General features: G+C 33.5%; 1 pseudogene; it reads right to left on the bottom strand.

The window, feature by feature from the left end:
* Positions 1-322: 322 nt before the first annotated feature.
* Positions 323-939, bottom strand: LOC141499208 (E3 ubiquitin-protein transferase MAEA-like; annotated as a pseudogene).
* Positions 940-11,123: the final 10,184 nt, after the last annotated feature.

Consider the following 11,123-nt stretch of genomic DNA (forward strand, 5'->3'; position numbering starts at 1 on the left):
TCCAGAAATCTTGTAGACTAGTCAGGAGTTGGCACCATAAGTCATAGGAAGAGGTTGGTCCAGCTTGATCAGAGACTTACTCCACACAGGTAGTCTAGGTTCTTTGAACTTACATCTTTTTTTAATAACAGAAAGGCAGAACTTTATGACAGAAAGATCTACTTGGAGTGTGATGGTATGATAAGCTGATGTAGCTGATAATTATCATACCTAAACTGTTGGATCAGACTCTACCCAAAAAATCCTTAAAAAAAGAGATAAGAATTTAAAGAAAGGATAACATTCCTATCATTGTCAAATCTCATCAGCTAGACATAATTCTTTATCTCGTGGCATCCAGTCTCTTATTCTGTTGAATAAGTTCAACAAACTCCTGAATCCTGAGGTTGAACACCAGACAACTCTTCATTTTCTTGAGTCTTGATATGTTATCATGACATCAAGTCAAACAAGTCATGGTCTCTTTCCAAAAATTCTCCTATTTCTTTGGCTGTTGAGAACAATTCACGGTGTCCTAAGTCCTCAATGCCACTTTTCCTGGTCAATTTGATTGTTTCATTGTAATTGCCACAGTACAAAAGAGGCTCCACCATCATGTGATCCATGCTGTACTTTTTCCATATAGCAGCATCTGCTGGCTGATCACTGTTGTGTATTATTGTGCTGCATTTGCACAACTTTGTACTCTCATCCTCAGTTTGTATCAATTCAATTGCCTCATCTTGAGTACACTTAGTTTTTCAACTACTCCATCAAGAAAACGAATAACTGAGAGCAGGACAACTGCTCTATTTTCTTTCTACTTCTGCAACTACCTTGGCAATATGACTGGTCTCAACTCAAAAATCGATTGTTCAGTGTTTCATATGGTACCTTGAGGGTTGGAAACTCTTTTAACTTCAGGGTCATGGAAAACTGAGCAACTGATTCCTGCACCATTATATTGAATTGACCATAACATTATGGACCCAGTCAGTAGTTATTCATATTCTCACAATTCCCTTTTTTAATATTGTTCATTTGTTCCAGATGTGTCTGATTCTTCATGACTCCATTTGGGATTTTTTTTTAACAAAGATGAAGTTTGTCTTTTCCTTCTCCAGTTCATTTTACAGATAAAGAAACTGAGGCAAACAAGATTAAGTGACTGTCCCAAGATCCCACAGCTAAATCATTGTCTGAGGTTGGATTTGAACTCAGGAAAATGAGTCTTCCTGACTTCAGACCTGGTCCTCTATGGCACCAGAGGAGAAAGTGAAGCTGGTAACTTAGCATAGCACCCCCCTCATACAAATTCAATTCACTTGCTTGTCATGGCATCACCTCCCTTATGTCATGCTCTTCTTCATCATCATTTTTGACATTAATGAATTCCAAGATTTTTTTCCAAAGGCTTTGGTATCATCTCCCATTTCAGATACCTGATATGTAGTGGGGTCTCTAATGTAAGAATCCAACTGTCATAGTTCCACTTTCTTTTATGGAGAAAAGAGTATTAATAATTTTTGCAAATCTTTTCCATTTTTCTGCTGTTTGTAGTCTTCCTTCCAATTTCCTGGGGATAATTTTGGTTAGCTAGATATCTTGCCATACTTTCTTTAGAATGATTTTACCCTCCACTGCTTCTCTCTGCTTAATGAGATGATACTGTTCCTAATCATCCATCATGCTTCTTCATAATATTTTGTAAATGAGTTTACATTTTAACCCAGCTTTGCCTTTGGCAGTCATCTCTTTCCATTTGTCAACTAAGTCAGATGTTTGCTGACTAAGATATTTTCTAGATTTGGTGGGTTTCTTTGTGACATCAATTTATATTGGTAAAAATTCTCGATAAAATTATTATGTCAGCAATATGTCATTTCTATTGTACATTTGCCACTTTTATTTTTAATCAGATTTAAATAATCTAAGTACTGCATAGCTGTTTTTCATTATTATACTTATTTCTTATTTTTTGATAATCCTGATGAGTCACTGGACTGATTACATAGCTGACTCAAGACTAGCTCCCACATTAGTAAGAAATCTTTTCTTAATAGTTAATACATAATATTATGTTCTTTATGGAATTTTGCTGTGCACTCTGGTGCTCACTATGTCCAGTGACTCCAGATGCTTTTGGAAGAAAGTATTCATGAATTAGAAGCACAAGTTTTCTAGGTAATATACAAAGCATTGTTCTCTTTCATTCATTCTTTCTGAACTCTATTTTTTCAAATTTTTGTAGCTAGCCTCATCCTTTTCCACCTTTTCACTGAAGTCACCAAAGATCAAAATATATGTTAAGTAAATTTGGAATGTCCAATCTATTCTTCTATACCACTTCATTCTCAGCAACCAATGGTACAAAAGATGTAATTATTTTCACAATAATGTTTTTGCAAATACATATCATTAGTACCTATAAAATACAATGACCAAATGTACCATGAAATTGTGTTTTTTGATGCCTTTGGGTGTAGTATAAAACATTCTACACATTTCTTTACAAAATTTTTTGTAAAGAAAGAGTTCTTCTTGAATTTCATTTAGGACAAGAATGTGAAGATTAATATGATTCAGATCCTCTAAAAATATGTTCAGTTGTTGATCAGTGGATAGGAATCTTAGAATTTGAGAAACAATGCTCAAACGAAAGGTAGTTCATGGTCTGAAAGCCGTGCAATTCTTAGCACCCACCCCCTCTCCTCCTGTCACTGAGGAAGGGGCCCACAAGCTTGAGGCAGACTTTCAGGGGTTTTGTTTTTCTTTATTTCATAGTTGCCAGAACCAAAAGTATTTATCACCAAGAACTCAGTCTATTAGTCATGTACCTCTTCATATTTAGTGAAAAATTAGAAAACAGATTCAATCTGTGGCTGTGGCCATATTCATACAAAAGGAAATGAGATTAATTTGGCATGATCTGATCTTAATGAAGGCATACTGATTCTTTTAATCACTTCTTCCCTTTCTAGATGCTTACCATTGAATTCCTTTAATAGTCCTTTTTAGAATTTTGTCAGAAATTAAAGTCAAGGTCACCCCCCCATATTTTAGAGAATTTTAAAGCATTTTCTTTTTTGGAAATTGCCTGCTATATTCATACCATCTCCTTATTCTACCAATACATTTGCATTGATTATCTGATTATAATTTAGGAATTTAGTATAATTTAGAAGAAAGGAAATAAGTATATTCCAAGGAGTGTGAAGAATGCTTTACAAATTTTATCCTATTTAATTCTCACAACAATTGTGTGAGATGGGTATTACTATTCCTTTATTTTACAATCTAAGTACACAATGGTTAAAGGACTTATTCAGAATCATGTAGATAATATCTGAGGCTGGATTTGAACTCTGAGCTTCCTGATGAGGTTCAGAACCTCTATCCACTGCACCATCCACATGGTTCTACTTGAACTTTTTGTTTTCCTGTATGATGTCTATGTTGTCCAGAGTAGAACTGGAAAGCCTAGCATACTTGAAAAATTTGGATGGTGGCATAAATCATATTGAAAGAAAAATCAATGATGTCAATTTACTCATGCAAGGAAGGGCCAGTCAAAGCCAGGATCTTTAGAAGAAGTCTTTAGGAAGAAGTCATTTCAACAGAGAAACTAGAGAAAGCAATTTAAACAGAGAGGGAAGGACAAGCTAAGGTCTTTGAAGTAATTGAGAGATCATAACAGCAAATATTTGTCACAGACAAAGCAACCAAAGGAGCTGAAAATAACTCACTTTAATATAAAACTTCCTAGTTTTCAAAAGGCCTTCCTCACAAGAATCCTAAAGAGAGAGGTAATGGAATTATTATGATCTTTATTTTATAGATGAGTACACTGAAGTTCAGAAAGTACATCCACAAATTCACTATTAAGGAACAGAGTTCATATTTGAATTCAGGTGTTCTAATATGTTCAGTGTTCGTTTCACTCCTAAAGAAATTGAAAAGAAAATTCTATATATCTGGCAGAGCCTAAGCTATTCTGGAAAAGATATAATAATAATAATAATAATAATAATAATAATAATAATAATAACAACAATATAAATCACAGAAAGAAACCTGTAAATTACCTATATTGTGCTACATTTTGGTTATGATATGTTACCCAACACTTTGCTGTTGGGTTGGGTTTTCTTTTACAACTTTATACCATTGAAAATGTCTTTTTTACATGAGAAAAAAAGTTTACATTATATTTTCATTACTGCTGCCATCTCAATAAGGCACATCTATGCTAAAGATAATTCTAATTTTTCTCCTAGGATATCTCCTTGAAGTGGACCTAATTAAATTTACATTATAGAGCTATGCCATGTGAAAGGGTAGTGGTTGACCACAAATTGAATTTCTTTAAACACCAATTGCTAGTTTGTATTTGGCTGACCACTTGATTTCCAGTTGGGAAACAAGGATTGTGTTAAATCTAGTGTGATGACTTTGATATACTCTGGAAATTTTGCTGTCAGATGTTGCATCTCCTGGCTAATATGCAAGGCTGAAGTTAAAATGCACTTATAGATTTGTTATTGCCTTTCTGGATTTTCTAGTCTCTTGCTAGGGTCTCTGATGAGAAAATGTCCTTGTGGGCAGAGTACAAATAGAATCCCTTTGCAAGACATTGGATACATTTAGATAGAAAATATGGATTTGTATTCTCGCACAAATTGCATGAATTTACCAAGGTCCATTGTGAGAAGTAAAGAGGAGTGAGCAGCTATGATCATCAACTAAACTGAATCTTGGTACTTGGTATCCTACTAGATGAATGCTAGCAGTTTTAGTTAGCTTTCTATATGGATCTATTTATCTTGAGTAGCTTCATCTAATGATTCTAAGAACTTGTCAAGAAAGATTAGTGGGGTTTCTTTAGAACTCCTAGGCTCAGGCTTAGAAGAAAGTGTTCTATTACAGAACCAACCTTCATCCCTTGTCAAAGCTAATAAATTTATTAGTAGGCATTCTCTTTCCATAAACAATTTATCAAAAATATCTTGGAGTTCTTATACAAAACTGTCCCAAAGGCCCATAGGGAGGAGCTATTCTCCATCAGATATGACATTGACCAAAATGTTGAACTTTCTGCCAAATGGAAGACAACACGAATCATTTTGGCTCAGTTGGCTAACCAGAAAAAATTCTACTGGACTCATTATGTTGACTAAAGGGGCTTGGCTTGTCTCCAATTGGCCTCAAAGCTACTTGTTTTCTGCTCATGGGGATATGATCATACCCTAGAGAGGATAATTCTCAGTTGCCAACTGGTCATTTTTGCTAATTAGATGGGCCAAGTGCTCTAGAGGGTAGTCAGATGTGATTGCTCGACAGTCCTCTCTTGATGCAAGATAGATGAGGCCCTTGTCAATAGCTCTATTCTCTCATACTCTCCTAGAAATGCAAAGATAGAGGGATATATCACACAAAGAAATGGATATTTAACAACGACTATCCTTTATTGATCTGAAAAAGACATAAGGACTTGCACCAAGAAAAAAAATACACTATTGTTAACCTATTTGGCATAAGGCAGATAAAAGTCAGAGTCCAAAAACTGGGTCAAAGTTATATCAGTGACAAATCAACACAGGAAACTCTATCAGATAAAGATCAAACTGCTACATGCTTTATCAAGGATCATTTAATATAGGTAATTTAACCAAATGTCCATAGTCTAGGCAGGATATGAGGTCAATGTGGAGAATTTAATAGAGAAAAGAATACAGATCAGAGTTCAAAGAGTGCACCATCAGGTAGCTATTTAAATTCTACCTTTTGCTGTTAAAAGTTACTGCTACTAGGGGTGGCTAGGTGGCACAGGGGATAGAGCACCGGCCCTGGAGTCAGGAGTACCTGAGTTCAAATCTGAACTCAGACACCTAATAATTACCTAATTGTGTGGCCTTGGGCAAGCCACTTAGCCCCATTGCCTTGCAAAAAAAAAAAGTCACTGCTACTACACTAGAGAAGGCTCATTGGTAATTTTGATGTATTGCAGATGCAATGACAATAAATTGAGTATTTTATATGATTTAAAATTTTTTTTAAAGATTCCTTTTAGTCATACATTATGTCAATTTTTATATACCCTTTCCTCCTCCCATACCAAATCATTCCTGTCTTAAATTCTGGTCTTACTATGCTCAATCACCACTATGAAAACTGGATTGTCCTTTCTGATTCTGTGCTCCTTCTGTGTGTGTTGGCTGCATCTCCTGGGAAACTTAGGCCACTTCTCCTTTTTTGGGATGTAATCCTTGGAATTATAATCCTTTTCCAGAGAAGCCACTTTACCAATATACAAATTCTTCTTGGACAAAAACCCTTATAAGATGCATATCTCCTACTACATAGATATGCACTTCTGACTATAAGAATGTCATTTAACATAATCTATTTTTACCCCTTTCAGGACAGGCCACCTTTATTGCTTTCATCATCCCAATCCCTCCATCCATAATTACAGTCTTATCTCCTATATCCCTCATTCTTTAAGTGATTAAAGATATTCTATCTCTTCTCTGTTATCCTGTGGATTGCTATAAAAGGCACTCCTACTCCCCTCTATCTCTAACCTCTCCTCTCTATTTATACAATAATCTACCCCAGTTTCCCTCCAGCAAAACATCCCACTTAAATGGGATTGTCTTAGTTCAATTGGTCTACAAATAATTTGTTATATTTTCCAATTTCTGGTCCTTGAGGTTCCCCTAAAACACTTAGCTCTTTAGAACCTTTTTTTCCATTGATGATCTTTATTTTTTTATTTTATAGTTAAATTTTTAAAATAATAATAATATGATCTTGCATACATGAGATATATTATTTCATTAACTAATCAACTGTTGGTAATTACATGTTTAGCTTTCATATATTGCTACTTGTAAAGCATTTTAAAAATCTAAAAATTTCATACCTCTATTTTGTTTTGCTGTTGTTCTTGAGATGTTGGTAGTTTTTCAGGAAATTCTCAGTGCCTTTCTTTTGGTGAAACTCAATCTTTTTAATTGATAATTAGACTCAGATTTGCAATGTATGCTATTTGAATTAGTTTATTTTTTAAGATACTGCTCCATTCTCGTTTTCTGTTTCTTGACTCTATAAGGTAATCTTGATTTATTTGAATTGCTATCCCTTTATCTTAGAAGGTCTTTTCCACAGAGACTTGTCAAATTGATTTTTCTGATATGAAAATTAAGGACTTACTCTCCTACATGCCTTAAAGTTTCAATTTTTCCCTTTAGTAAGAATTGTAGATTCAAACAATCTCTGTTTTGTCTATATTCAAGAGTTTTAAAGTTTCCTCATATTGTTTCCTATAGGATATTAGTCAAGTAATTCTTTGTTCATATCTTTTTCTATGAAACTTATTTTCCTTAAGTTATTTTTGCATAACCTGTCTTCAAATGTTAGTTTCTTTGGTTTGTGAATAATTCATGCATTATTTTAAATAATCACTTCTCATTTTTTCAGTCATTTTTCCCCTCTATATTTTTTTGTGTTCTAAAATTGATATTCTGAGGGGCAGCTAGGTGGCGCAGTGGATAGAGCACCGGCCCTGGAGTCAGGAGTACCTGAGTTCAAATTCAACCTTGGACACTTAGTAATTACCTAGCTGTGTGTCCTTGGGCAAGCCACTTAACCCCATTGCCTTGAAAGAAAAAAAAAAACTTAAAATTGATATTCTGTCCATCAGAGTATCTATTTTTGCAAAAGTTCCCTACAATATTTTTAAATTCTATAATCTATTTAGAAATTAATTCCACATTGAAAAACTGAATTCCAAATGAAATACATACCTAATTTCTTCAAGATTTCCAATTTTAATTTAAATCATTTTTTAATTTTCTTATGATAGTTTCAAGAACTTTTGGCACTTTATAGGATTATATCTTTAATTAGGGGATTTTGGTGCATTTTCCTTCATTGTAGACTACTCAATTTATACTGACCTTTCTGACATTGTATTCATTCTTCCTTCAGTATTTTATGAGTTTTTTATTGTTTCATATTCTTGGAAAATAGTCATCTTATATTCCTAATAACTTTTCTTTGATTTCTCTCTTTATCCTTTAGTATTTCTTCTCGTCCCCTACTTTATGGATTCCCTCCAGGTTAGGTATCTTTAGCCTTCTTTCATTGGGGAATATAAGGACTCAACCAGAGTACTCACTTAGAGAAAACTCTAGAGGGTAAGGACTGGCTCTAACTGATTTTCCAGTCATTTTTCCCTCAGGCATAAATACTCATCCCCATCTAGCAGAATATACACTCTGTTCTATTTTGTCACTTGCCTTCCTTTTATCTTCCACTCCACCCCATCCAATTGGTCTTCCTTTTCCTTTGTTTGACTGTATGAAATTAGTGTCTGTCACCATTTCATGGGTAAGAGAAGCTAACCCTATAGAATTGCTATTAAAGGGTTGAGTAGGGATAGGGACTACACTGTTATACCCTGAGGTATAAGCATGCAAGACTGTTCATGCTACCTATATCTGGTATAGAATGGATATAGTGGTGGAACTAATGAGAATTCTAAGTATTTGTTCCATATTATTGTATAAGATAGTTCCCTTGTGATGTTTTTCTTTCTTAACTTATACATTAGCTTTAGTGACTGTAGTTTTGCTTTCTGAATTTTAATGATGGAGAGACTTGAAGAAAATAAGTCTTCTCCATCTTGCAAATCATATGACCTATATGATTATTACATTTAAAGTCATGCACATAAAGAAAATGAAAGATTTTCTGAACCTATATAGATAGCATGAGTCCTAATATGCAAGCTCCTTTGTCTCATAGCAGAAATAAGACTCAAAAATAAAAGCCAGAAAATGAAATGGTAAATAGGTTCCATGAAGCTAGAAAGGCTTCAAATATGGACAGAGCAATAGATTATGCCTATTATCCAAGGACCATCAAATCTAAATACATAGGAGATCATCTCCAGAATGAACAATACATAATGAATTATTTTGGCCTTGGGGATATATAAAGTAGATAAAACTATAATATGCCACATTATCCTTTCATTTTGACAATGATGGTGGCAGTATTACAGAAAAAAAGCACAGAATATTCTAGGATTCATATTTTTTAAAATCCTAGTCTATATGCCAAGACAACCTAGGAGCTGAATAAACACAATTTCAAAGCACTTTTCACAACAAATAAAGTCGAATCTAAATAATTGGAAAAACATTCATTGCTTATGGGTTTATTGATATATATGTTTATATGCATATATATTTATATAATTACTATGTAGATAATAAAAAATAATAATTCTGCATAAGTTAATTTACTTATTCAGTGCCACACAAATCATTCTATCAAATAATTATTTGATAAAGATAGAAAATCTAGGAAACTTCATCTTAAAGAACAAAAGGTCAAGAATATAAAAAAAATTATTCTTTTTTTTAGGTTTTTTTGCAAGGCAATGGGGTTAAGTGGCTTGCCCAAGGCCACACAGCTAGGTAATTATTAAGTGTCTGAGGCTGGATGTGAACTCAGGTACTCCTGACTCCAGGACCAGTGCTCTATCCACTGTGCCACCTAGCAGTCCCCCAAAATAATTTTTACAAAAATACAAAGAAGGGTGACCTGGCAATATCAGATGTCAAACTGTATTATAACAAAAGCAATCATCAAAATTATCTGGTACTACTGACTAAGAAATAATAGATCAGTGGAACAAATTAGATTCATAAGACACAATAGCCTATTACCATAGGAAACTAGGTTTTTTTTTCATAAAGTCAAAATTTTAGAGATTAAAAATTCATTATTTGACAAAAATTTCTGGGAAAAATGCAAAATAATAGGTCATAAACTAGATATAGTCTAACATCTCATACAACAAACCAAGTTAAGGTCAAAATGGATACATGATTTAGACATAAAGGGTGACATCATAAGCAAATTAAACGAGCAAAACATAACAAACCTGTCAAATTTATGGAAAGGGGAAGACTTTATGAACAAACTATAGTTAGGGATGATATGTAAAATAAATAATTTTGATTATATTAATTGTTAAATTTAATATAAATAATAAAAGTATTTTGCTTTTGGATAAGTAGAACCAATGCAACCAAGATTAAAAGGAAAGCAGAAAGCTATGGAATAATATTTACAGTAAGTTTCTCCAATAAATGCTTCATTTTTCCAATATATGGAGAGCAAGAATCAAAGAATAAGAAGCTATTCCTCAATTGAAAACTGGTCAAAGAATATGAATAGGCAGTTTTCAAATGATTAAATCAAAGCTATCTATAAGAACATGAAGAAGTATTCTAAATCACTTTTGATTAAAGAAATGCAAATTAAAACATCTCTTAACAACTCCTCACACCTATCTGATTGGCTAATATGACAAAAAAAAGAAAATGTTAAAATATTGGAGGTGATATTGGAAAATTGGGATACTTATGTATTTGGTGGAGTTGTGAGCTAATCCAACTATTCTGGAGAATAATTTGGAGCTATACCCAGAGGGCAATCAAACTGGGCATATCCTTTGATTCAGCAATTCCACTACAAATTCTGTATCCAAAAGAGATCATTAAAAAGGAGAAAAGGGCCTCCAACTGCAAAATTATCTATAGCAGTCCTTTTTTTGGTGGAAAAAAATAGTGTAAATGGAGGTGATGCCCTTCAATTGGAAAAGTCTTAACAACCTGTGGCATATGAATGCAATAGAATATTATTGTTCAATAAGAAAGGATTAACAGGCAGATTTCAGAAAACCCTGGAAAGACTTAAAATGATGCAAAGTGAAATATACATAACCAGGTGAATAATGTACTCAATTTTTGAAATAAGGTATGATGATCAACTATGAATGGCTCAGCTCTTCTCAGTAACACAATGAATGACCCAAGACAAAGAACTCATGAAAAAAAATGCTTCTTTTCTTTTTTTAAAAGAACTGATGGACTCTGAATGCAGATCAAATTTATTAGTTTTAATTACTTTATTGTTATTCTAGTTTTTTCTTTTGATCTGTTTCTTCTTCCCCAATTGAAACTAATCTAGAAGTGTGTTTTACATGATAGAATATGTATAAAATTCATAAAAATAATACTTGTCCATCATGCTCTAAGAAGACTATGACATCAAGGAGCTGATGC

Source organism: Macrotis lagotis, chromosome X (assembly GCF_037893015.1).
Source record: "Macrotis lagotis isolate mMagLag1 chromosome X, bilby.v1.9.chrom.fasta, whole genome shotgun sequence".
Taxonomy (NCBI): Eukaryota; Metazoa; Chordata; class Mammalia; order Peramelemorphia; family Peramelidae; genus Macrotis; species Macrotis lagotis.